Source organism: Larus michahellis, chromosome Z, assembly GCF_964199755.1.
Source record: "Larus michahellis chromosome Z, bLarMic1.1, whole genome shotgun sequence".
Classification (NCBI taxonomy): Eukaryota; Metazoa; Chordata; class Aves; order Charadriiformes; family Laridae; genus Larus; species Larus michahellis.
The window spans coordinates 41,518,500-41,545,656 of NC_133930.1; positions in this window are offsets into that span (position 1 = coordinate 41,518,500).

Here is a 27,157-nt window from a genome sequence, read left to right on the forward strand (position 1 = left end):
AATCCTGTTGTGGCTGACACAAAAGGAAATGCAAAGAAGTTCCATTCATTACCTCTCCCCTTTACACTATATCAAAATGCAGCATATTGGACGAGATACCAGAAAGCCCACTGTCAATGCAGTTTTATTAAATAAGTCCCTAAAAGAGAAAACAAACACCTGAAAACTGTCTGATGTTCTGGCAGCTGAGGAAAAGCCTACTCCTTATCAGCTTTAGCCATCAACCCTCCCTAGCCAGATCTCCCTTGATATGTTAATAGCCTAAATGTAGGGAAAGATAGGAAACAACAAAGCTTCAGGTCAATTAAGGCTTCCACTGATGTACTAGAGTATCGTATGTAATGAAGGAGCCTAAAATCTCCTGCTGTATCCTAGATACTGTCTTAGATACCTTAATTAGGAAAAGAGAACCTAATAATCTCTTCTAATTTATCTGCAGCTTTTTTTAGAGGCTAGAAAGAGGCAGAATTTAATTTCATTTGCACTTCCCTGACATTTCTAGTATTTCAGGTCATCAGTCTTTTACCCCACTATAATGCTAAGGTTTCCTGGGGCACGCAAGTGCTCCCGTTAGGTAGGGTGCAGGTCCTGAGGAAGAGGAGAAGAAGAAAGAAAGTCTAAAACAGCCTTTTGCAATTCAACAGCCATACATCGCTGAATTAAGAGATGGAATAAATGCACTTCCCACTAACATGGAAGACAATGGCATAAAAGGCACTGAAGCTGTCCACAAGCAGAGGGTGTGCACCCTGGGCAGTCGTACCTTGAGGAAGAAGTTGATAGAATTTGGTAGTCCGAAATTTAACCAACATTGCGGCTCTTTTTATTATTTTCTTCTTCTTCTTTTAATACAAAATGGCTTATCTAGCATTCAAACCAACACATGAAGCCAGAATGAAGCAACACACATGTCAAAAAGTTAAAATATTTATCATAATTATTATGCACTGCCATTAGGGTTGATATGCCCAATGTAACTGCTGCACTCTGAATTCACCATACAAATCTTTTATTTAAAAATTATTTAAATATGTAAAAGAACTAATCCAAAGGATGCTTTATTTCTGCCTGTATAGTAGCCCCTATACTCATTTCTGTTATTTTAAATTACGTTCTATTTTGCAAAGTCCTCTTGAAATCTCTCAACAGGATGTCAAGTCAAGTATCTGGCATTAGATTGTTTCTACAAGGAAAGCTTTGTCTACAAATATTAGCAACCAAATCTCATAATAATTTACGGCACTAGCCAACACTGATTCAACGCATGCATGAAGCAGTTTTAAAAGACTTATTATTTGTTTACTTGTCCTTTCTTTCAACCAGCACAAGCAGCCAATTGTGAATGGGAACTTAAAAGTGTAAATTTATGCCATTCTTCATTTACATGAACAAAAGTATGTTAAAACTTGCCTAAAAAGAGAGAAATATTTATGCTTGTATTTGGAGAGCTGACATACCAATTTAGCCAAACAAATTTTTTTCATAAAGAAAACAAATAAGACTTAAATTCTGTCCTTAGAAGATATTTCTGTATGTCACAAGTAATGGAAAATGCAGTTTAAAAACCTCAGTGTAATCTTAATATAAGTGGTGTCATTGGTTAATATAGGATAAAATTACTACTTTGCAATCCTTAAAACTTAAGGCTTATTTTACAGGAGACCTTATTGCACTAATACTTGTTAGTCAGGAAATTAAAATGTCCTGCTGTATCAGTAGTGTGTGAATACGGACAGTGATACTACTTTGTACAATGCAGTCAAACCATAACACAATAGAGTCAGTATACTTAAGGCCATATTATCGGCACTTATTTTTCTGCAATCAAGTGTCCTCCCTCTAGTTGTCCTGTGCTTTATTGTAGATTTCTACACTTGAGTCTTAGTCTCAAAAAGATGACACATTCCATTAGGGTCTAAATTAAAAATGAAGAAATGAAATGGAAAAAAGGTGATGTACATTTAACTGATAAACAAAAGCCTCTTTTGCTCAGAACATGTTTCTCCCACTATGAGTTAAAATACTATGGGTGCTATGATACAAATGTACTTTGGTACAAGGACCCCACCTGGAGTACTGTGTCCAACTCTGGATTCCTCAGTACAAGAAAGACATGGAGCGGGTCCAGAGGAGGGCCACAAAAATGATCAGAGGGTCCAGACAGAACAGGGCCACAAAAACGATAGCACCTCTCCTATGAGGAAAGACTGAGCGAGTTGGGGTTGTTCAGCCTGGAGAAGAGAAGGCTCCCGGGAGACCTTATTGCGGCCTTTCAGTACCTAAAGGGGGCCTACAGGAAAGATGGGGACAGATTTTTTAATAGGGCCTGTTGCAACAGGACAAGGGGTAATGGTTTTAAACTAAAACAGGGAAGATTCAGACTAGGTATAAGGAAGTAAATTTTTACAACGGGGATGGTGAGACACTGGCACAGGTTGCCCAGAGAAGTGGTAGACGCCCCATCCCTGGAAACGTTCAAGTTCAGGTTGGATGGGGCTCTGAGCAACGTGGTCTAGTTGAAGATGTCCCTGCTCGTTGCAGGGGGGTTGGACTAGATGACCTTTAAAAGTCCACTCCAACCCAAACTATTCTATGATTCTACATTTTCCTTTTATGAAAATGAACTATGTTTTTGCGTTGGGATATAGATACCCAGCCCTGTGTGACTTTGTACCTTTTAATAAAAGAAATCAACCAGCTAGATTCCAATAAGAAATCTCCAAATCCCTGGTCTAGTTGAAGACATCCCTGATCATTGCAGAGGGGTTGGACTACGTGGTCTTTAAAGGTCCCTTCCAATCCAAACCATTCTATGATTCTATGTTACAGCCTGTTAAAGCAGAATTAAATGATGATTTGAATACATATTTTGTTAGCTTCATTGTATCAAAGAACTCTGTATATAGCCATACAAACTATTCTTCATTTCCTCAAATAAGGGATTGGATGTTTACGTTATTTTTCCTGGGTGGACTAAGAATTGCATTCTGGCTCTAGCACAACAAAGCTGCCTGAGCTGTGTTATTTGCTTATTGTCTCTGAGCTGTGGTAAGGTAGGCCATCTCACTAAATGCAAAGCTGTGTCCTGTCCAACAGTAACTTCTTTGCTAAAAGCACACCATCACCCCACATTTCTTTCTTTCTTTTTTTTTTTTTTTTCTGTTTTTCTGGAGCACAAGGTCATAGGTAGGGAGGAAGAATATTTGCGGCTGGTTCCCTTTTCTTGGTGGAAGATCACAGATCTCCAGTTTTGTTCCTGACATTCTGCAATGGATGGCTAAGGGTCAGACAAGGATGCCTAATGTGCAATCATTCCCCTCTACATCCTCTACCTCTCCTTCTAATGCAGAAGAGGAGCACAGATAACTGGGGCATCTTTGTCCTCCACTGAAATAAAAGGAGGCAGTGGCAACTGAAAAAGTAGATGAACATGAGTTGCATAACAAACCTCATTTTTTGGTCATTCTCTCACCTAGACAACCACCCAGCTAGGAAGACAACATGGTACCACTGTTGGATAACTGAATAGAAATGGGTAAAGGGGTTTTAGGACTATTTCTCTTAGACATGGTTTTATTCAGTGGTGTTGCTTTTAGCCTGAACAAATTCTCTTTCTGAGCACCTTTTTAGCAGCAGGCAAACCTCAGAGTCTTCAGGATTTTGCAGTAGTTCTAAAAACCTTTGATGGATGAATGTAATTCAAAGTAGAGTCAGAGAAAACACTACACCATTTTTTTTAGTGTGTGCTTTGTTTCAAAAGTAAAAGGCAGATAGATTCTACGTATTAGGGTAGACGCTTCCATATGCTATCCTTCCAAAACTCAAAGCTCTGCAAGTGTCTATTCTACGTACAGAGTGTATGTGTGTGTATGTTTGTGTGCATGGAAAAAAAACAGAAAAAATGCAAGAACTTATTGCATTTATTTTTTATCCAAATATTCCCCATCTAAATTTCTCATTACATCAATTATCTCTTGATTTTTTGCAGAAGAAATGCTGAGCAAAAATTCTGCTGTCATCAGTTGAATACCAAACTATACCAAACTTACTTTATTCCTTGAGGACAACTTTAAGAAAAAAACACCCCCAACTCTATTTTCAGCTGCTTTTTTTAAGGCAAAAAGAATTAACATTTTATCTAGCATTTTACTACATCCATAACTACCGCCTGCTAAAGATGTATCATTTCACAATCATCTCATCTGCATTGCTAAACAATATTTGAAACAGAGCATAGATCCTTTGATATAAAATAACAATACCACCCCCCCAAGAAAAACTGTGAGCAGCTTCTAGTTTCCGAAAGATTAAAATAATTATTACAGTAACCTAAAAATCTGCTGACTCAGTACTTGATTTGGATGCTGATTGGATCTCTAGTGAGTTAAAAGTGCATCTTTGAAAATTGGCTATCTCTGTGGAAAGTAATTAACAAAAAAGACGTAGCTGTACATACATTAGTGAAGTGCAGAACCTGACTGGATCGATGCTGCAACTGGGGAAATCAGCTGTGTGATAATATCACCGTGCTGCTCTCTGTTTATTTAGAAGTACAAGGCCTGAGTAGAAAAGCAGGTGGATATCATTGACAAGTGGCGGTGATCTAGCTCCTAGAGGGCTTGTTCCTAGCCTGTCGAAAAACTATAGTGCCACGTGGCAAAAATCGACATGATTAGAGCTCTCTACTCAGCAGAGTGCCAGGTTGGAATAATAGTGATGCATTAGAGGTCAGGTCCGAGATTCATTTACTGAACTGTGAAGGAAGGTTAGCCTGATGTCTGCTCTACCCTGTGTTATGTACGGGTGAGTTCGCTTCAGTTAAAGTAAGAAGTGATCCAAATAATCACCCCTTCCTTCAAGCCAAAAAATAGCATCTGAAGAAACATCCCTGTCACAAAAGAGCAATTGGTTCCTAGCTTGCTCCCTCTGGAAAGAGAGCGGAGATGCTGAGTATGGGAATCAAATATTTTTTTTTTAATAATGTACATAGTAGCCTACATCTAACCTACAATCTTCCAGTTAATGCACTTTACATAGGAATCATGTCACTTCTCTAAAATGCAGCCATTTTGGGGTTTGAATGTAGTCCCAATGCTACAGTCCATTAGTTTATCTATTAAACCTCTTTTTGCTTTAGTCATTTTTGTTGCACTTCTCTGCATCTTTCTTCTTTCTGCTATTTCCTATTGGAGGTAAGGCAACCAGATGGAACATAGTTTTAAAAGCAAGGACATATTGTCGGTTTGTATAATAGCATCATAATATTTTGCTATTTTTTTTCTTTACCGATTTCTCAATGCAGCCTAAAAGTTTGTCGGCATTTTTTAAACCTTTTTCTAAGTGGCTACATTCAGTTTAGAACTGCTTGATATTTAGTGGCTCAGGATTTTTTTTCCTTCCAGCATGTGTTGGCTTGTTAGTTTCTGTATCTTCTATTGTATTGACTAAACACATATGTCCAATCTAAAAAAAAAAGGCAGAAAACTTAAAGTGTCTCCTTCGAGTCAGGCAGATGCCTTAAGCAAATGTTTTTGGGAATGACTGTTAATCATCTGAATGAGAAAATATGTGTGCATAAACGAAAATGCTCATTATTTGTTGTTCACTGTTTTATTGTTTACTACATTGAGGGAGTACAAAAAAATATAAGCTTTAGACAACCAGTAAAATATCACAAATAAAAATTAGTCATATTAGAGTGTTCTCTTGAATCGCTTAATAAACTGGCAATTATTAATCCAAACTCTGTAAAAATATAAATATTTATTACAGCAGGAAAAACAAGGGTCTGATTGCAAGTTATTCATTATTTTGTGCTTTTCTAAAATCACAAAAATGTTTCTCAAATACATTGATGAGTTCTACTTTTACTTTTTTTCTTACTTGCTTCTTATTTCTCTCATTTGAAGTTTTAGTCTCAAATATAAGTATTAGAAGGATAAAAGGTATAAATTTACAGCTAGATGTTCAAAAATATGTGCTAAATCCCTAAACCTCTGTTTCTTAACTCAGTATAACCGTCAGTACTTATAACTTCTAGAAATCAGGTCTTACGTGAGTCACATGAACACTACAGAAAACTTGGGCTTTTTCGTCTTCATTACCTCAATACCGGAAGAAGTTTGGCGGAATCTAGTGAGAAAGGGCTTAGTGTGAAACACGCCTACTTGAAAAAAGGGTTATTCAATATATTTCACTAATGAAATTATTCCAACACCTGTTTCTCTGAAATGGTTGAGGAAGCTGGATATTCCAACCAAATCAGATGGAGGAGGCCACATGAACATCAAATTGTGAGAAAACTTTTTCCTTTTCTGTTTTAATAATAGAAGAATGCAACCTCATATGTGAAATGAGAATGCAAACTAGCATAGTGAAGCACAGCTGAAGTGTGGCAAATCCAAAACCAGAATGTAAAATTGCAAAAAATCAGCACAAGCAGGAAGGCTCTTGGCACAGTCAAGTACGCTAGATGTCTCCCTGAAATGCATGAGAACAGGTTGACTTCTGTCCACACAGAAATGTCTTGTATGAAGAGGTTAATAGGAGAAAGCAAGCAACGCTGAAGCCAGTAGATGGTGGTACACTGAGAATAAGTCACTCTAAAGCAATAGAATAAAGTTCCATAACAGTAGTAAAAGACATACAGAGAGGTCTGTGTGATGAGGTCAGTAGACAGGAACTTCAAAAGGTACAACATGGGACGGGAACTGGACAGTACAGAAAAAAACCCAAGACTACTTAGCAGTGAAATCAATGTCTACCTCACAGAGGAAAAAAAAATCATATTAAAAGAAAAAGAAATAGAGGTAAAAAACTGTATAAGAAATAGGAATGTCAGGTAAGGAAAAGAATTAAGGTGTCTATACGTGGATTTGAGAAGAATGAGAAAGAAAATAACTACTACTAGGAGAATATGTTCAAAGAATGCAGATAAATATTAGAAATACATGAGGGACAGTTTCATAGGGACAGAAACAAGGAAATGCCAAGTAACTACAATCTTCTATTTACCCAGCAACCTGCATTGTAATTGCAGCTAAAGCATTCTTGACTTTCTTTTGCAAATCAGTGTGCCTGTGTACGTGTGTACGAGCGTGTGACTGCACAAATCGCTTAAATGCAGAAAGCAGTGGAGCAGAACAGAGCAGCTGTTTAGAACTGCACAGCGACGAGACATGGCACTTTAGGACAGGAAGTAAAGGAGAATACGGTATCCAACTGAAGCTGCAGAAGGGATTTTATGTCAACAGAATGCAATTACCAAAACTGGAGTATTTCCAGGACAATAGAACTAGCATAAGGGGATAATCATTATTGCCTGAAATTGAATATAATAAAGGAATTAGTTAGACAGAGATAACTTGTTCAGAAAAGGGAACAAGATGAGACGGCAAAAGAAATTGGAAAGGGTTGTAAAAGGCATGATCTCCTAACAATGAGAGATTGCAGATATAAGCTAGGTCATACGAGTAAAGGATATGAATCAAGCAGTTTTACAGACATTAAAATGATTTGATCTTTTATACTCTAAAGAAAGGTAAGAATTAGGGCCAAACCTTTCTCTCCTCACTCATTCCATGAACTATGGATGCATGAGAGAGAAAAACAGCATCTGGCTAATAAAAAAGATCTGATTCTTGCCATAGCAATGAGTAATGCATGGATATGTGATAGTAGACTCAGGCAGGATCTCTGCAAAACAACCACAAGCTGTTAAAGATGTCATCAGATCTGGAGACAACCCCTGCTCACATCCTCAATTTCCCTGTGTGTATTTCAAAGAAAGAATGCACAAAGAAAAAAAATAATTAAGATTTAAAAGTTTAAAAGATTAAGTAATGCCCTATTTCTTTTCTTTGCAACAGAGAAGCTAGGGCTGACAACTATAAAAGCCAGAACCAAATCTAAATGTACAGATCCCTCATGCATCTCTTAATTTCATTTCAATAGCTTTATCAATAGATAAAGCAGAGGTCAAATTTGTCAGCTGCTGTGACTCTCCTTAGCACCTCCAGTGTTAATTTAATCCAGTTGAGGGCCCAGGCAGGGCATTTAACTATGTGCTTCATTCCACCTGTGCAGGCAGCATCGTAAATGCTCCTCTCAATGGAGTGTGTGATTAGAAAGGATTGATAATACATGCACAGTGTTACCCTACAATACCAGAGAATAAATGTGATAACATTTGCTAAAGTTGATGAGCTGTGATCTTTGTAAGTCATAATAGAAATCACCCTTTCCTAAGACATTTTGTATTATTTTGCTTCACATTTTAATTCTTTGAAATCTTAAGTAACTTTTATGTAAGTCATCAGAAAAAAAAAAAAGAAGAGGAAAAAAAAAAAGAATGAGGAAGGCAATACAGAGGGCTCTCCATGACACATTTGACTTAATTAAACATAAATCAGCTTGAGATCACACAATGTGGTCATGCTTAACATGTCTGAAAGAACTGTTTGAGTAAGTATCTGACAGGCTTGACAGAGGAAAAGCTATGGACATATTTTACCTGGATTTTAGCAAAAGCTTTTGATACAATGCCATATAGGAATCTAATCCAGCAGCTAATAATTAAATTTATTATGAGGTGAGCTACTTGACTGGATTAAGCTCTGGTGTGTGAGTTGATTTGGTTTACAGTAGAAAGACTAGTGGAATTTAGCAAAGAAACAGGTCTACTTGGAGAGGGCAGTTCCTCTCTGTTCTTGTGCCTTGTATGGAGATTTAGGAGAGGGATGAAGGTCAATTTAGGGTGAAAATACACTTTTCTGCTGGCATATCAGTCTTCTTTCATGGAGACATTAGAACATTTTCCTGTGAGCAAAATTAATTAACTGGTCTTGATTTTTCAGAGGCGTATTTTTTGTTGTTTCCAGTAACAAAATATCCTCATATTGACACTGCTGGTACCTGCCTACAGAGTAATGCCAATTAAGGGGGAAAAAGAAGAAAAAAAAAAAGAACACAAAGATTTTTTTTTTTTTTTTATTATAATGATTGCTCTTTATTTTTCTCTGTTACAGGTTTTCACTTTTCTCAGTGGATCTCTCACATAGCACCTTCAGTGGGCATAGCTACTGTAGGTGTTATAGCTGAGTTTTACCCACCTGCAGAAAAACATACGTGCAACTAAGTATAATTCCATACCTGTGGGTTTCCACTCTTGGAGCATTTATGGCTTCATTCAGCCAGTGGATATTCAAGGCAGGACTTTGTGGTTTTACAAGTCTGTACGGTCCTTCAAGCTTAGACATGTGAAAGTGTTTACAGAGATTCCTATTGCACTAGTCTGGCTCTTCACCCATATTTTCAATACCTCCAAAGACCACCACATTTCCATAGCTTCCACATCACTTTTACGTCAATAGATTGTCCCTCTCTTCTTGATAATTGGAGATACAAATTGTAAGCCTGTGTGTAGTCAGCATGAATTTCCATGGATTTTCCCGTGATTCAGTGAAGTATTTCCACTCCTGCTCCTTGCGCGCTGTCTAGCCAGGTAACACTCTTCTACAGCCAGGTAACACTCACTCTTCTACAGCCAGGCTCCTGTGAAAGCTGAACTGCTCCTTGGTCTCTTCTTTCTGACCAGACATGGGATAATTTTTACTTTCTACCTGTTTAATTCACATCGGTCATGGTGAAAAGCAGAGGCATCTGAATGGGGTTATAGTCTTTTGCTTCATGTGTTAATGCTATATTCCACATTTCTTTGGATTCAAATTCTACCCAGTTTGCCTAACCAAAGAAGATCTCAGCCCTAAGTCTGTGCTCACTACCCATTTCCAGCAATCTACAGTAATTAATTATGCCATGTTATGTCAGCTCCTGGGGTAATGATAGAAAGAGGTTTCAAAAGTGTTTAATTCTTTAAATTATCAGTACAGTGTTTCTTTTTGTATGAAGGAGTGACATATGGAAACGAAACAGATTGAAAAATATTACATATTCACCGTGCTTTTACACATTAGGTGCTGATGGAGGTATAATAAAGTGAAAAGTGAAAATTGAAATTTTGCAGTTTGCACAGTATGTTTAAGGATAGGAATTAGATTGGATTCAAAAATAATAATAAATTTAGGATCCATTTCTGACAACCAGCCCCTCCCCCCAACTAATTTATCTTTAATGGCAGGGCTGCTCTGCATGTTGCAGGATGTGGCTCTCACTGAAAATATAGGTATACTTGAATCCTGCTGACACCAAAGCACTTGTTTTCTACTGTTCGGTTGCTTTCATATTGATAGGCCAGGAAAAAAAGCAAAACATGTAAACTCTGAACAAACGAGTGTGACTTACATCATGCTATGCAACCTGCTGAAGGCAGCCATGGAAATTAATACTGCAGGGATCAGGTGCTACGTCTGGGGACACCGTCCTGCATAAGCTCAGCCATTGATTCTGTAATGGTCCTTCTTATGTGGTGGGATTAATTCTGTGCTTATGTGTTGTGAGCATAACTCCTGCAGGAGAAACTCTTTCTGATAGCATGACTTGGCAGAAAAATCACCTCTCACTCACCTGTAGAATTATTAAAAAAGTCCTCAGTCTTACTTATTTATTGCTGACACCCACAGTTCTCCTTCTTCCTGTTTCTCGACTGGCAAATAGACCTTTCTACAGAACATGAGCCTTGCAATTCTTTTTAGTGTGGAAGCACATATGTTTTATTCAGTTCTTATATCTTTGCCCAGAGCACAAAGCAAGTCCTTAATAATTTAGTCTTACAGATGACTCAGAATCATCATATCCCAGGCTTACCCTTAAACCAAAGCTATTCATGGTCTGAACTTAGTATTATAGCTTTTAAATGCATGATTTTGGGAGCCGACAGTACTTATAAAAGCACATCGTATATATTTTTTGTGCTAAATGTCAAACTATTAAGGTTTATATTTCCTAACTTTTCCAAAGATTAGGGGAAATACAACTTAGTTGCTGTACTTCACAGAACTGAGAAAGCCTGAGAATAGTTTTTGTGATTTCAGCCTCTCTGCTGCAGTCTTCCTAATGCTGCAAGAAAATGACTTCAAAGTACTCTTTTGACAGTCATTCTTGGATACACAGCAATTACTGTCATGCATTTTATGCAATCAACCTATAGCGTTTGGGTGTATGTCCCTACTATGGGGCTCTAGGAGTCAGTCTCACAGTTTCGCCAGAAAGGATCACTCCTTAAGAGCTGCTCTGCCAGCAAGCTCTTTGAACAGATAATTAATTCTCTTCTGGCGCAAATCTCTAACCGTAGCCAATTCTGGAGTCATTCTGGAAATGCGTAAAAAACATTGTGCTCAAAATATGCAACTTTTTCAATTCAATGACGTCTCTTTCAATTGAGTGACGTATGCTTTTCGCCTAATCCCAGGTAGTGATCTGTTTATGCACGAAGCCTGAAGAATATTCTTTTTTTTTTCTACCACATATATATGCAGACATTACTCTCACCATGTGACCCTCTAAACATTTTTAGAAATATACTGAAGTGTTCACTTAGTCTCCTTAGATTAATAATAAATAATAATTATAATTATTAATAATTCAATACTTCGCAAGTATTAACAAGTGAATGAGTTCTACAGGTCAATAATGTGTCTGATATAAAAATGGGAAAAATCCTATTAGAGAATAAGTAGTCAGTTTGACGGCAAATTCCTGGAGGATTACGGGTATTGTTTCTGATTTGCTCTTTATCTTGACAAGCCTTGTGGATGAACTGTAGCAAGATTACAATCACGATCATTCACCAGAGCCTGAGTCTTTGGTGAACAGATAACTTTAGCTTTCTATATTCATATCCTGGGGAAATCAATCCTGTTTAACCCCTCTATTGCATACTAACAAGTCTTCTCAAGGTACCTTATGTGTTTTAACATCAGCACAAGTTCACAGGATCAAAGCTAAATGAATTAAGAAAATTTATTTCAAAATTAAACTCCTGTTTAGCTTGTCACTGTATGAACTAAGGTGGATGTTTACTCTGCATAACAGTGGGAGGTCCTATGTAGACATACCTGAAGTAAAGGAGAATTATAAAGAGAGAGGTTCCTTTTTTCAAGCCACCTTCCTCTGCCTGCGTAGGTCTGAAACAACCATATTTGAGTAGAAGCAACTAATGTAAGGCTCTTAACCGAAAGGACAGAATTCATAAAATGTCTGATGGAAGCATGAGAGAATATATGCAGGCACTGAAGTACATGATTTTGGCTGTGCATATGACTGATATGGCTCAAAAACCCAGGTCCATCTAGAACAAGCCTGGATTTTTTTTCTTGGCTGGTAATGATTGAACCCTCTTTTGTCAGTGCACTTCTGCCTACAATATGGCAAAAGAGACTACAGAACAGGATGATGTCTTGTTTGACCACTAGAAGTTCAGCTTTTCTCCTGTTCTGTAAGATTTTGTGTCACTAAGTGATGAAAGTGACAATTTTGATTTGAAAGCAAGGAACAATTTATTAGCTAAATCTTGCATGAGATTTTGGTTCCTAGCAGGAGGATTTGGTTGTGCTTCAGTAGATGGCGCGAATAATTGGAGCTTTTATTCAAACAGAAGGAAATCAACAAACCACAATAAGGCTACCATCTCAATCAGGTCAGGCTGAGAGGCAAAGGAAGGCTGAATGAACAGAACTAGAATCATCCAGTCCCTTGTTCTTCTTCAATGGGGAAACAGTCACAGAAATGTCACAGGATGTGGCCTGTGCTCGACAGCTGATCTAAAGAACAAAACAAGTAAATATCCACTGCTTAAATTAGCCAGGTTCTGCAGGCCTAAGCTGTGACGGCTGTTGTTCAGGAGACATCACTCAAGCTGATCAGTGGGTTACATAATATACATATATTAAGGTGATAGTATAGGTGAACCCCCAATATGCACATACGGCTTTGCTAAGGGCATGCTTTGGCCACTAACTAAAATTGTTTGTGAGTTTTCTTCAGGTGGTGTGGCCCAGGGTTAATCTTATCTGACATCAGACAAATTCACCAGCAGTAGGATCCTTGCAGAGTTGTCAGCACCTCTACATGATAATCAGGGATGTGAAGTGCTGCCTGTGCTGTTCGTATTCATCCAAGCATGGAGGTGTGCAGTGTGGCAACCAAACATTACTCACACAAATACGTCATGCCACTCAAAGCCATTTTTTTTTTGTTAAAGGCTGGTCTGATGGGTAAATGGTAACTAAATACCATGCAATGACTACCCCTATTTCTAGGTTGCATGGAAATAACAAGAAATTACGTAGATCTTCTATTAAATCTTTGCTTATTGATCTCAAAGCAGTTCCATTTTGTTATCTCAGTTTCACAGCAATGAAACAGTTTCACACAACCTCGCTGTTAGTTCTAATTCCTTATGTAGTATTAAGTGTGTCAATGCATTTACTTCTTTACAAAAGGCAAACTTAAACAAGTACCATACTGTCTGAGGGTCTAATACATTTATCTTATCATTGCTGTTGTATCTGTAGTCTGTACTTGCAAAGGCTTGCCCGTTTTACTGTGTGCTGTACAAGGACAAAGTAACAGAGGTCTACCCTCCGAAAGATGTGAGGTTTAAAGAGGTGTTTGTAAAACAAAACTGAGAACAGTTGGCGGGTACACTGTCTTCCCCAAGCCAAGAAGCTAGACCAAACGTCTCCTTTCCTGTGTATGGAAACATAAATATCTTTTGAGAGAACATAATTTTCAATGAGAATAAGATGTATGTATTGCTCTTAAAATACAGTCAATCAAAATATATCTTGAGGTGATGCCAGCAGAAGGCTGAGTGACAAAAAGCCTGATTTTCTTTCTGTGGCCTTTCCAGGAGAAAGAGCCAAACCAAGAGCTTAAATAAATGTCTTTAAATTAATATGTCTCAGTTAGCATGCATTTTCTTTGCAGTTTCTTACAGTAATCTTTTAGAAGATAGTTTATAGTTTGAAGAAAAAGTGAAATATGCTTACTGTGTACTAGATCAGAACCGGAATTAGCATATTTGTTGGTTATCCCTGGAAAGTTGAGATCAAACATTGACTTAGATCAAAAATAAAAGTGAGGTTGGTGGCAAAGTTTAGAGCATGATCTAACAAGGTCGTTTCAGATTAAGGCAAAAAACCTCATCACTATATAAGATTTCTTCTGTAAATTCTGATTATTCAGGAGACTGATTACCTTCTGTGGCTTTTGGATCTCTTTCAGATGTTGGAAGTGAAATTTAGTCGCCTAATCAAAGGCGTAAATATAGTAGGGTATCCTCACCTATGATTCAAACCCTGTTCCCCATAGCCAATGAATACACAATGTACACCTCTGAAAAGAAGAGGTTGGACCTGGAATACCTTATTTTTTTGCTGTCAAGTCCTAATTTCTGCAGATGAAACAGCAAAGGGAATGATACAAAGCAGCTGGCTGCTTCTGCTACCTCTAGTTCAGGTTGGATCTGTGATCAGAGTAATTCTTTTTTGTGAATATTAAACTCTACTTTGGAAGATGTAAAAACTGACTGAAATTCCCAAAGAGACAATTTTTCCTGCTAGCTCTCACCCTTGTGCTCACCAGGTGGACTTAGTTTTTTGAATTTATCTGGAGCGAAGGGCTACTGCCATTCATCATTCCATTTTTATTCTTTTTCTTTCCTCTTCCTTTTTTGGAAGCTGAACAAATAACCTGGCACTTAAACAGGAAAAAAAAAAAAAAAACAAATAAAAAGGACATTGCAAATTGCTATTATCTTCCTTGCTCCCTGCTTTCTAACAACCCAATGTGTCGACTTATTTTTGTGCTTTCCAGAATATACATTATAAACACAGTGTGATATTTCATACATCAAAAGATACAACTACACATGCAGTAGGGGAAAATCTCACTGCCAACTGTGATGTGGATGTGCATGCTTGTGCACAAGTGTGTGTGTGTGTGTGTGTTAAGACTTTTCAGAATTGTTCACATGTTTATAGTTACTATTGTATATTTACTTACACTTACCCACTTATTCCTACTTATACGCAAATGGATATGCGGGTGATTGGATATGCACCTGCATACATCCACAAAGTGACACCTGAATGAAATGGAGAGTCAAGGAGCACGTAAATGCAGAAATACAGCTGGTCTTTACAATATGTACCTGAAAAAAAATCAGTGATCTCACTGAACTATTTTTTAGTCCATTTTCCTTGAAAAAATACAATTTTGAAGTACTCAAAAATTAAGAATCTGAACACTTAGATTTTATTAACCATGAAACAAACCTGAGAATAATAGAATTCTGACAAACCTTAGAAAATTATAGCTGTTGCTTAAAAAAGGGATAGTTTAAATTAACAAATAATCCTTTTTAGATGGTTTCCAAAACTTAAACTCCTTCCTTCCTTCCTTCCTTCCTTCCTTCCTTCCTTCCTTCCTTCCTTCCTTCCTTCCTTCCTTCCTTCCTTCCCTTCCTTCCTCCCTCCATTCCTGCCTTCTTTCTCTTTTTCTCTTTCCTTCCTTCTTCCTTTCTTTCTCTTCCCTCCTTTCCTTTCTCCCTCCCTTCTTCTTTCTTTCTTTCTTTCTTTCTTTCTTTCTTTCTTTCTTTCTTTCTTTCTTTCTTTCTTTCTTTCTTTCTTTCTTTCTTTCTTTCTTTCTTTCTTTCTTTCTTTCTTTCTTTCTTTCTTTCTTTCTTTCTTTCTTTCTTTCTTTCTTTCTTTCTTTCTTTCTTTCTCTTTCTTTCTTTTTCTTTCTTTCTTTCTTTCTTTCTTTCTTTCTTTCTTTCTTTCTTTCTTTCTTTCTTTCTTTCTTTCTTTCTTTCTTTCTTTCTTTCTTTCTTTCTTTCTTTCTTTCTTTCTTTCTTTCTTTCTTTCTTTTCCTCCCTTCCCTTCCCTTCCCTTCCCTTCCCTTCCCTTCCCTTCCCTTCCCTTCCCTTCCCTTCCCTTCCCTTCCCTTCCCTTCCCTTCCCTTCCCTTCCTTCCTCCCTCCCTCCGTTCCTGCCTTCTTTCTCTCTCTTTTTCTCTTTCCTTCCTTCTTCCTTTCTTTCTCTTCCCTCCTTTCCTTTCTCCCTCCCTTCTTCTCTTTCTTTCTTTCTTTCTTTCTTTCTTTCTTTCTTTCTTTCTTTCTTTCTTTCTTTCTTTCTTTCTTTCTTTCTTTCTTTCTTTCTTTCTTTCTTTCTTTCTTTCTTTCTTTCTTTCTCTCTTCTCTCTTTCTCTCTTTCTCTCTTTCTCTCTTTCTTTCTCTCTTTCTCTCTTTCTCTCTTTCTCTCTTTCTTTCTTTCTCTCTTTCTCTCTCTCTTTCTCTCTTTCTCTCTTTCCTTGTCTCTCTCTCTCTTTCTTTCTTTCTCTCTCTTTCTCTCTTCTTGGAATGTATTTTATCGTCTGTCAGTTTTGCCCTATGATATGTCCTCTTAAATTGGATCTGTAAGCCCTTCATAAAGTTTAATAAATCTTCAGCATTTCACCCTAAGGAAATTATATTAAAAACCTTCAAATGTGAAGTTGGGCCCGCAGACACACAGCACTGGGAATTATATCACCATAATCAGCTTGTAATGAAAGCCTCTGTCGCTGTTCTCTCCCAATCATAATCTGCCTGTCTTTATGAAAAAAGGGGGGTTTGTCTGGGTTCATCTGCAAGCTTTAATTGGAAGATGTCTTCATTTCATTCCAGCCTACTGGGATAATAACTCAGCCCCATGTTTAAACACAGGCCCTTGCCGCTGATATTTTTTCATTTAGTAAAGCATGTCTCTTTAAATGATTTAGCAAATCACCATGAATGCCAAGGCAGGATGATTGGCAGCTCATTGCTGGTACACCATTTGCATGACATTTGTTCTTCAGCCGGGAAAGCTGCGGCAGGTAAACAAGCAGGCCCTGTACCTACTCCCTGTGAGTCCTTCCCTGTTTATTTTCTCATAATCAAATGACATTTATGGAGAAGCAAATGCAGCTGCACATATATGGAGAAAAAATGCAATCAGGCCAAACATGATGACTTCATTCAGGTGATATTTTGATTAGAGAAAGGACATTTTTATGGCATAGGGTTTCTTGAAAGTGAAGTAAGTCAAATTCCATTTTACAAACTCTATTTTTTAATAGAAATGTTAGGCTCAAATAATTGATTGCATTCAATGGCAATGTCAGTGTTTCAATGCAATATGTAGAAGTGCAAATTTCTTAGAATTGTAGGGATTCTCTTTTGCATTCGAGTAATTATTTTTTTTTACGGGTAAAGCTCTCTTTCTATATATAAAGCTGTTCCATTGTGTCACTGTGGCTTTTTCCTAAAAGAGATTTCAGAGAGGAAGGTTATTTCTGAAGTTAAATATTTTAAACTTATTTCCTAGCATATCATGGTGTCAAGAGACTTGGCAGAGAACCAATTGAAAGATTAAAAAATGTATATAATCTATAACATATATATATTTGTTATTATATATATATTATATATGCAATTATATGCAATATATATAATATATACTGCATCATACTGTGCCTGTACAGCAACCAATAGCATCCTGCTGCTACAGAAGTTTTACTTCTATTTCAAAGGTCCTTTGAAAGTAGAAATAAAAAATGTCAATTACTGACCATAGAAGGGGGGTACTGTGAGGGGGATGCAGCTACCTTGCGTGGCTACACTCTGTTTTTTAGTTCTTCTTAAGGAAGTATATTCTCATCCATTTGCAGAAGGAGGCAGACCTCTGTATTTGTCATGTTTTCTGAAGAAGATTTTAAGTGAGAGAAACCATGAAATTTGGAAGTCTTCAGTGACTGTGTAAAAGAGGGAAAGCAGAATCATAATCATACAGTCTCCGCACAGCTTGACCCAGAAAAGTTGAGAGTAGAAGGCAGAATTTTTTTTAGCCACCTTCATACCGGTCTTTTTTGAAACAGTACTTAAATAGCAGAATGCACAGGCAGGTGTACACAGAGGGAAGGGTGAATGGGACTATAGCAAGCTCTCTGTTTAATAGGATGTTAATTTTTTGAAAATCTTCTGACAAGTGTCCCACAAGAGGCTGCTGGGGGCTCAACATGTTGTGAAAGTTTGGCCATAGAGTAAGAGAAAAATTTGCTTTGGCAGAGAGGAGAGCAAATATGTTCCACAGTATTGCCTTCATCCTATTTTTTCCCAGAAGAAATGCTACTCATATATTTTTGTGCTGGCTCTTTCTCCCAGCTTTCTGGAAAGACACACTCTTCCAACTATAAAACAACATATATGTATTGTTATTTCAGTATTCAGGGCCTCACGTCCCTGGAGTGACGTTTACTGCATCAGTGTTTAGGCACTAAGTAAACTGTAGACAGCATCCGAAATCAGACTTGCTAATTGGGCTAATAGGTTTTCCAGTGCTCACAGTTGTCATACAGAGCAGGGGATAACTGCTTGGGCATTTGCTGTATTTTCGAGCATCTCAGGCTTACGGGTTCCTGTACAGAACAACTGAGTTCAGTGAGAAAACACAATATACAGAATGCAGCCTGAACTCGAAAGGAATCACTAATGTGGCTCAAGAAATTGCTGGCCCAGGTAACCGGTGGAGAGCTGAAATAACAATTGTGCAGAGGTAATTGGCCCTGCAATTGGAGCTGAGCTGAGAGAAAGGAATGGGAAATATTGCGCCTCTACTTGGTAGCTGGGAAACTGTGAGGGAAAGAGGGCAGGGATATACAGAGAGGCAGATGTGACAATAAAACTGATGGATCAGGTTGTCATTTGGAGAGTCCGGCCCTGTTCTACCTAGTGCTGAGAAGGTAATTCAGTCAGGGGTTGGAAGGGAAAAGGTGATGAAACTCGCTGCTGGAAGGGGATGTGGCTTGGGAGACCTAATGTCATACATCTGCAGTTGCTGCCAAAGGGAGACTGCAAAATCAGAGAGTGGGGAAGGTCAGAAAAATTAATTAGAATTGCCAGTACTTGCTAGCTATAGCCATTTGAAGTCAGCAGAGGTAGCCTAACGAGTGGGACTCTCAGGGAGCTGGGAAAACAAGGCCCTCCTTGTCTGTCTGCTCTTCCTCACTTATGCATTGAGATAAGTTGCCATGTTTCCAAATGTGTTAGATAACACACTCTTTTGAAAATCTCAAAGTAGGAGTTGATGCATCATTAGATTTTGAAAGAAAATCTTGCTCTTATTTAGGGATCTTTTAGAAAACATAATGCAGCTGTCTACACTTCCTCTTTTTATCATTTTGATTTTGAATTTTAGGCAGAAAAAAACCCCCTTGGCTTGTGTAGCTATTATCAAATTAAGGTAGAGGTTGTCTAATTTACTTCTCCTAGTTGCTTTACTGGAAGCTTGATGGTGCACGTGATTTTAATTGCTAATACTTTCTTCCTTTTTAATTCATTACTTTAAGCAGAATCATGTGAATAGTTGTGAAAAGAGATTCATCTGAAATAAGGATAAGAGCCTACAAATTACTACTGCTTAAGGATATTTTCAAGCTGTGGAAATCTGAAGGCACTTTGCAAAATTAGTAAGTTTAAAGATAAAAATTCCACCCCCACAGCTTCTTTATGCCACTTCAACCCATACAGGTGCCAGGAAGAATAATTTTTGGAAAAAAACCTCTGAATACAAGAAATCTGTCCAGCAGTTGTCAATATGATCCTTCAAGACTTCAGTACAGTGGTCAGAAGCTACTGCAGAAACTGTTCAAGTTCCCTTTTTTTATTAGCCTGGACTGTGATGAGCAGAAAAGTCTCACAGGCAGCTGAGTAAGCATCAACCTGGTGTTTGACAAGACTGACAAGACAGTCTCCATGGAGCTGTTTTACTCATAGTGTGAATCCACTTTGCCTTCTTGGTTGAACACTAGAAAGCATCAAAAAGATCGTTATTATCTTTGCTTGCTATGTGAATGAATGCTTTGTTCTCACAGATACTCGGGGAACGGCTGCTGCTTGTAACTATTTCTCCGTTCACATGTGCACAAGGTCTGCTATTTGCCATTTGTCATGCATAAAAAGTACATTGCTTGGCCAGAGAAGAGAAAAATACCTTACACTTAAGAGACATAACCATTGGCGCTAACAAAGAACAAGTGAAAATTAAACTTTGTGGAAATGGCCCATAATTTTAATCCAATCGGACTACACAGCAAATATACATTCAGAAATCATTCACTAGCTAGAAAGTTGGGACCTAAAGGCATGTTGCACAGTAACTGCTGGAAATGATTTGACGACCTCCTGTAGGAAGAATGCACATCTTGAGCCACTGCCAAGACAAAGTGATGTTGTATAGGACTGTCCATGTATAGATTTGGATCAAATTCAAACACCTCCCAAAATTAGGGATAATTGGATGAAAAAATCTGTTTTCAGTTCTCCTTAGATGGTAACAGTGATGTCCAGACTTGGTGAAAACTTCTCTGGAGCAGGAGGCAGGGGGAAGGGGAGGAGGCAAGGTTAGGGAAAAGGGATAAAAGAAGACAAAAAAGGAAAGAGGAGGGAGAAAGGGAGAAAGCAGGGAGACAACACAGGGGGAAAGAGGAAGGGGAAATGGGAATGAGAATGGGAAAAGGGAAAAAGAAAAGGAGAGGAGAAAGGACAAAGGCAGGCGAAAGGGCAAAGGAGAGGGAAAGGGAAAGAAGGGAAAGGAATAAACGTTCCTCAAAGCTCATATTCTGTATCCTTCTTGTCTCTAATGAGAACAGGATTGTCCTCTGCCAGTATTATGAGGAAGAGCAAAAAAACACCCTTCTTTAAGCTTTGTTAAATCTTCTGTCTGTCAGAGACTTTAAAAGCCAGCACCGCAAACTGAATTTTAAAGAAGATTCTTTAAAGAAACTGATTCATAGACAAGTAACTTTTAAAAATTTTAATACTTCATTTAAAAAATCTTATTGAACTAGGTTACTGTTCCTTGCAACTGGAATTCTTCTCATTCAAAGAATCCATTTTGCCCAAAAGTCTATGTATTGGAATAATTTTCAGTGTCTCTACATTTGATTAAAACAGTACCATCAGAGTTCAGTATAAGCTGATCTGTATGAATTTTCAATGAGTGTAAAAAGAAGGGGACAATCTCTCACAACACAAACGACTGAAATGATACAAGTATATCTGTACTCCTAGGCATCATTGTAAAAGTTAGGAAAATGTGATTTAATAATCAGATATTTCTGCTTTAAATATACAAAATCCCAGTAATGGATTTTTCTGCTTTCTAAATTTTTTTAACGACTGCATTCTCAGCATGAAATTTTGTATTCTACAGGGAATCTTGGCTTCTAAATGTTTTTGGAAAAAAAAAAAAATGTGATTCACTGTTCACATTTTTTGAAAGCAGCGGATGGTCATGTGCAAAAAGGAAAGGGATGTCAAGCAAAAAGTTTAGGAGAGACATTATTTCTTTTGTAAAGATCTTTGGAAGGAAAGGGGTTTGATAATGCTATCATGTAGAAAGAGTTCGTGGGGTCCAGTTTCAGCTGGAATACTTTGAATATTCTAGTTGGCTAAAAATCATGCTGAAATAAAAAATATTCATAGTCTGCAAACAATTCATATTCTTTTGATAGAGATGCTAGATGCATTTCAGGCATTCTACAGAGTACAAGGCCATATCTCCTTTTTAACTTATCATGGTATAATTTGAACACAAGATGGAGAGCTGAGGAGATTGGCAGTGGCACTGTCTGGTCTGATCTGTTCATAGCAAATAAAGCTGCTCTGGGATGTTTTACTGAAATATTTTTTAATTGAAAAAAAACCATTATCAGACAAAAGATCCATAATTTTTCATGTGTTTTTAACCAAACTCTGTCTGAAATGTAAGAAATAGTCTTTGGCAGGATAATACTTCAAGAGCATACCACACGATGTCTAGTAATAGCATAATCTAAAACGCAAAAAATTCTGGTACCAGTCTCCACATCCTAGACAGGTACTTTAAGCCATTTCTTCTGAAGCATGTTTCTCTCAGCTTCTTATAATGGAGAGCTTCCACTTGCCTAACTGACTAAACATTGAAAGAATGAGGGACTTGATTCTTCTGTCATTTCTCCACCAGTAGGCTTTACAATCTGTTCTCCCTGAACCTTTGGTCTTATGGTTATTTATTTGTACGGAAGTGGTTTCAGTAGGAAGCCCCACCGAGGACCCTCTTTTCCCTGCCATGCCATATCCATAACACCAAAAGACTCATGCCCAGGTCATGCCACTGAATTTAGGTAGCTGATGCTGAAGACCTTGAATGGTCAGAGGCAAAGCAGGGCATGGGATCCAAGCCTCAGCAGTGAGCTATGTGCTGATGAGTGGGTTCACCTCCTCTCATACCCTGAAGAGTCTGGGTTTCACTAGCTAATGAGCAAGAAAATGTTTGACACCACTCCACTATAGCAGTTTGGAATATTGTTGGTGATCTTTCTCCCTGGTGTTATATGATTGACCCTCTCCTGTTAAAAATCAAACCCGTGTGAAATGCAATGCATAACCGTTGCTCAGTCATTTATTTATTTCTTCGCTTCAGCTTGAGCCACAGTTAGCCCATCCAGTCTTTCGTATTGATTCAGTATGAATATTTAGAAAGCAATATATGATTCACTATAGGCTTGTTCACTTTTATTGTTCGTGTTTGAAACCATTACGCAGATGTTATACTCTACATATGTAGAGAGGCAAAATCAAATAGGGAAGCCTGGTTTGTGTTACCTCCTGACTAAGAAAACTCTGTTGAAATCACATTAAAGTCTCTCTGTCTCCATTTGAATCACTGTAACCATGTTCAGACAAAGAAGATAAAGAGAAACAGGGAAGCACTGTTTTTTGCCAGAACTGGATTGAATAAACAAGTTAATTCAAAATGTGGGCAATAAGGAAATAAAATCTCTAACAAACTTGTATATAGAAAAAGACACCTTTGAATTCTCGAGTAAGAAGTAGAGACAGGAAGGGCCAAAATAAAAAGCTTCTAAGAGGATAGAGAGCAACTTGTAGAAACTGAGTTGGATTTGATTAGGTGACATATATATCATTAGACAATTATTTATTAAATATCATAATTGTTCATGACACCTTTCAGAGAAATAGGAGGTAATGGGTTTCTTCTGCGCTGAATTAAATCAATGGCAAAACTTCAAACAACCTCAGAGGGAACAGCAACATTGTCTTTGTGTCTGTCTGAAGGAGATTCACCATGAGATTTATCCAACAGTGTCAAAAACTCCTTTTCTTCACTTTTGGAGAGCTCAGGTCCAGCCAAAAGAGCTCTGAGAGGCAAGTGAGGACTGCATGGCAGAATTCATCACCACGACCAAAGCAATTCTCTTTAGGGTTTTGGAAGACAAAACATATTGATTTCTTTAAAGTACAGCCAGCTGGGAATGATAGCACAGCAATAACAAATTGAGCAAATAATGGTCATGAGCACTCCAGTGACTTCTTAACGGGATTTTGTGTAAATTATGACTTCAACTCTGAATTTTTTTACTAATTTTGGAAACAAAGTTCTAACTCTCCTCAACATTTCCTAGAAGAGTCAGGTCTATAGATAGAAGAGTCTTAATTAGAAAACAGAATTCATTCAAGAAGTATTTGGTTCAGCTTGTGAATGAATAAAAGTTAGGATCAAATAGTAAATATTGCCTTGTCAGAAATACAGTAAGAGAGAGAAGTACATCATCACAGACAAGCACGTTCAAGCTGGTTGACACCTCTGGGCTCCCGACCTCCTTGTGGCCACCAGCTTAAACAATTAACACTGGGTTTGGCACTACAATGTGATATTCCAGGCTGCTGTTTGAATATCTGTGCCATGTAAGCCATGACATGGGCCCCCTGGTCAAAATGCTGTACTCATGCAGGGTCTTTGTCGTCCTCACCTCCCCCAGCACACGGCAGCCTGCATGGGCCCCCAGCGGAGGCTCTCTGCCCCCTGCCCATCCAGCTGACTCCCCTGGGGTAAGGATTGATGGCAGCTTGCCTCGGGTCCTGGCCCAAGATGTAGGGAGATGTCAGCACAAATATGGGCAGGAGGATGCCTGGAAAGGATGGATAAGACAGCCTATCGAGAGAGAGAAAGGTAGAGGGTGCTGAAACAAGATGTAGGGATGGGGATAAAGGAGGGGAGGACAAAGTTTGGAGAGGAATGTGGTTATGGCAGTTGTACTGCCTGATTGTAATTAGGTGCTGCTATATGGTAAATTCATTGCTGTAAATACCTGTGCATTTGCAGCCTCAGTAATAATCTGTTGCTTCATGGTGATTGCTTATCCCCAGAGGTAGCCATAGTGTGAAGCAGCTGGTCAGCAATGGCAGCTTATCTCCATAAATAAGCAATCACTACTGATGAAGAGGACCGCTGATCAGAAGGTATAAACCGCTCCTACATCCCTGCAGCTGATGGATAGTGACAGCTTGCTCTAAGTAGTAATTAATCACTGCCTTGAGCTAGACAACAATGATCCCGCCAACAGAAATTTGCTCCTGATGGTAAGAATCAAATACTTCTGCCTGAAATTTCCTGGAGTTCAACGCTTTCTGGATGCATCCTTCTTCCTGAGCACCCACCGAATGCCTCGGTAACACGCTGACGGCATTGATTTGCCGGGGCTTTCTGGCTGCCTGGCCGAGCCATTTAAGCTAACCTGTGCAACTCTGCTGTGAAATGGACTGGAAGCACTCGCGCAGTTAGTTACTAGGTAACAGCTGAGAGGAAGCAAGGATCAGCTTCCCAAATCGTTTCCACGTGCAAGTCTTCTGGGTAAAAGGCCTGGGCCATTCCCAAGAAAGCTGATTTAAGTCTTGAGGTCTGAGTGCTGGTATACTTCATCGGCGACTGTAATTACCCTGTGCTCAAGCTCCTAGTCATCATTTTAGTTTCAAGAGCATTTGCTGTGTGGATGCTTAGAGTAGCAAGCCTTAAATTTCAGCTCACTGGCATATTGTGGCCATGCAAACATGCCTGAGCATTTGCCCTGAAATTCCCCCTGCCCAGAACAATAGCTCCTTTTAGTTTCAACATTTTAATTCAATGGCTACAATAGCCCATCCCAACTCCACCTCAGAGACAAAGCCACTTGCACATGCCATCTAAACTGTAAGTCCACACACCAGGTCTCTTTCCTTGCAATATTTTTATCCTGATTGCCTTAATGACACAGACCACTGGTTCATACAGCTTTATGTATTCTAACTCTGTACAGTGTTAATTTATATTAATGGAAAAAAGGTATGAGTTCTGTTAAATAAAATTTGGTTCTGTAAGCTTACACTTTTTACTCTAAAACTCATCTATGCCTAAAGGAAGGAAATGTTTCACGGATTTGCTTGTTTTATAGGAAAATTACATTATGCAACAGAATTTATCCTGCAGGACAGGAAGAATTTTAAAGTATCAAGGCTGTAACTTCTCTATGGTGATTCCAGGGTGAAACTATGAGCAGCTGCTTTCAGAGAGAACTTTGATATTGTTTTGTATTTATGAGAATATAAAATGAAAAGAAACGATTGAAAAATTATTGAGTAGACAACTTCAATGCTGTTGATTCCAATCATCAGCAGATGATATAAAATGGAGTACTAATGAATCACTATTTATAATGCAGGATGAATTGAAATTTGGAATTTACTAGCTGCCCCTTTGTCTCTATTGAAAAAATAAGAGGTGAAGTATTACGATAGGCCGTGAGAGATTTTAAATATAACTCAATCTCTATGTAGCTTTCATTATTCCCTCTATTCTTGCCACAGTGGTGGCCCCATATTACCAAGTGTCTTTTCTGGTATATTGTGCTACGCGGGTACCCCCTTTCACAGCAGGTTTGTGAGGATGCTGAAAAGAAGTTACAATTATTTCCAATGTACTTAATGTCTATCGATAGACAGGGAAATGAAATCTCTACTTCCCTCTTCATCTGCCCATGTGATGCTCCACTTCCATTGGATTCTTGCCCAGAGAATAGGTGAAATCTTGCTTGCTCCTGATGGAGCAGTTACAGGGAGGTTTGATTATCCTGGCTATCAAAAGTTCAGTGTAGAAACAGGAACCCACCCTTCAGTTTTCTGGCATGAGTGGTGTCATATAGGGTCATGTGTCATTTTCTTCCGGAGGAGTGTGCTGGTGAATTCCTAAAGCTTCTGCTGTTCCTCATCAAGTATTTTCCAGCCTGTCAGTGCTGATATCAGTGAAATTATCTTGGTGACCTTCTTGACCTGCTTAACCACAGCTGAATCATTTTGGCTGTGGTTAAATTAGGTTCAAGTGCTTTTGACACACAACACTGTTCAGTAGGCATGCAAGTTTCCTCTTGCATTCATTTGGTCCTTAATTTTTATAGCAATCATATATATATATATATATATAAATGACATTTGGTTCAGTATTAGGCTTTCTTCAGAAAAATAATTCACAGCTTTTGGCTTCTTATGTAATATAATGTCCCAATGAACATTTTTCTACTTTTTTTCTGCCTTGCTGCCTGTCTTTCATTTTGTATTCTTTCTGCATTTCATTTTACTGTAAACAGGACAAAATGCTTTGCCTTTTAATGAAAATGTGAACAATTTTGACCGGAGGGAGTTTTGGAGAAGTCTGAAGTTACATAGTAATGTCAACTTTATAGAGCATCTCTGCTCTCAGCTCTTAGAAGAGTGAAGCAGCTAATGCGCTGTGGTGAACACAACATTTTGTGTTGATAAAAACATTCTCTGGAAAAAAAGGGAGGAAAAGAATACCCACATGTCTCTTTAGTACACCAAGAACCAGAAGCATGCCAAGAATGATGAAGGCACTATGGTACAGAGGTTGGTGTCATCTTAACCCAGCACTCTAGACATGACTTAGAAGCATTCTGGATGTCAAGCAAGAAGGAATGTTGTTATGTTGACGTGAGTGCTTATTATGTTCACTTCATTTTTTATCTAGTCTGCAGAAATAACCTGTGGCAATGGCTTGGCTAAATATTAGCATACTGTTGAGAGAAATGTACAAAATACGTTCTTAAATTGAACAGCCAAAATGGGTTGGGTTTGCTACTATGGAGGTAAAAAGCTAGAGCCAGCTAGGTCATGGCAACATTTGTGTTGCTCTGTGAGGTAGCAGTGGAGGTAGAAATGCTAGATTTCTTCTCAGAGTTAGTCAAGCTACTGATAAGTCTAACCTCAGTATAACACCCCTCAGTGTAAAACCTCCCCCCAAAGTACAGCCCTGTATCTGCTAATCAGAGAAACTATGTCTACATAGACA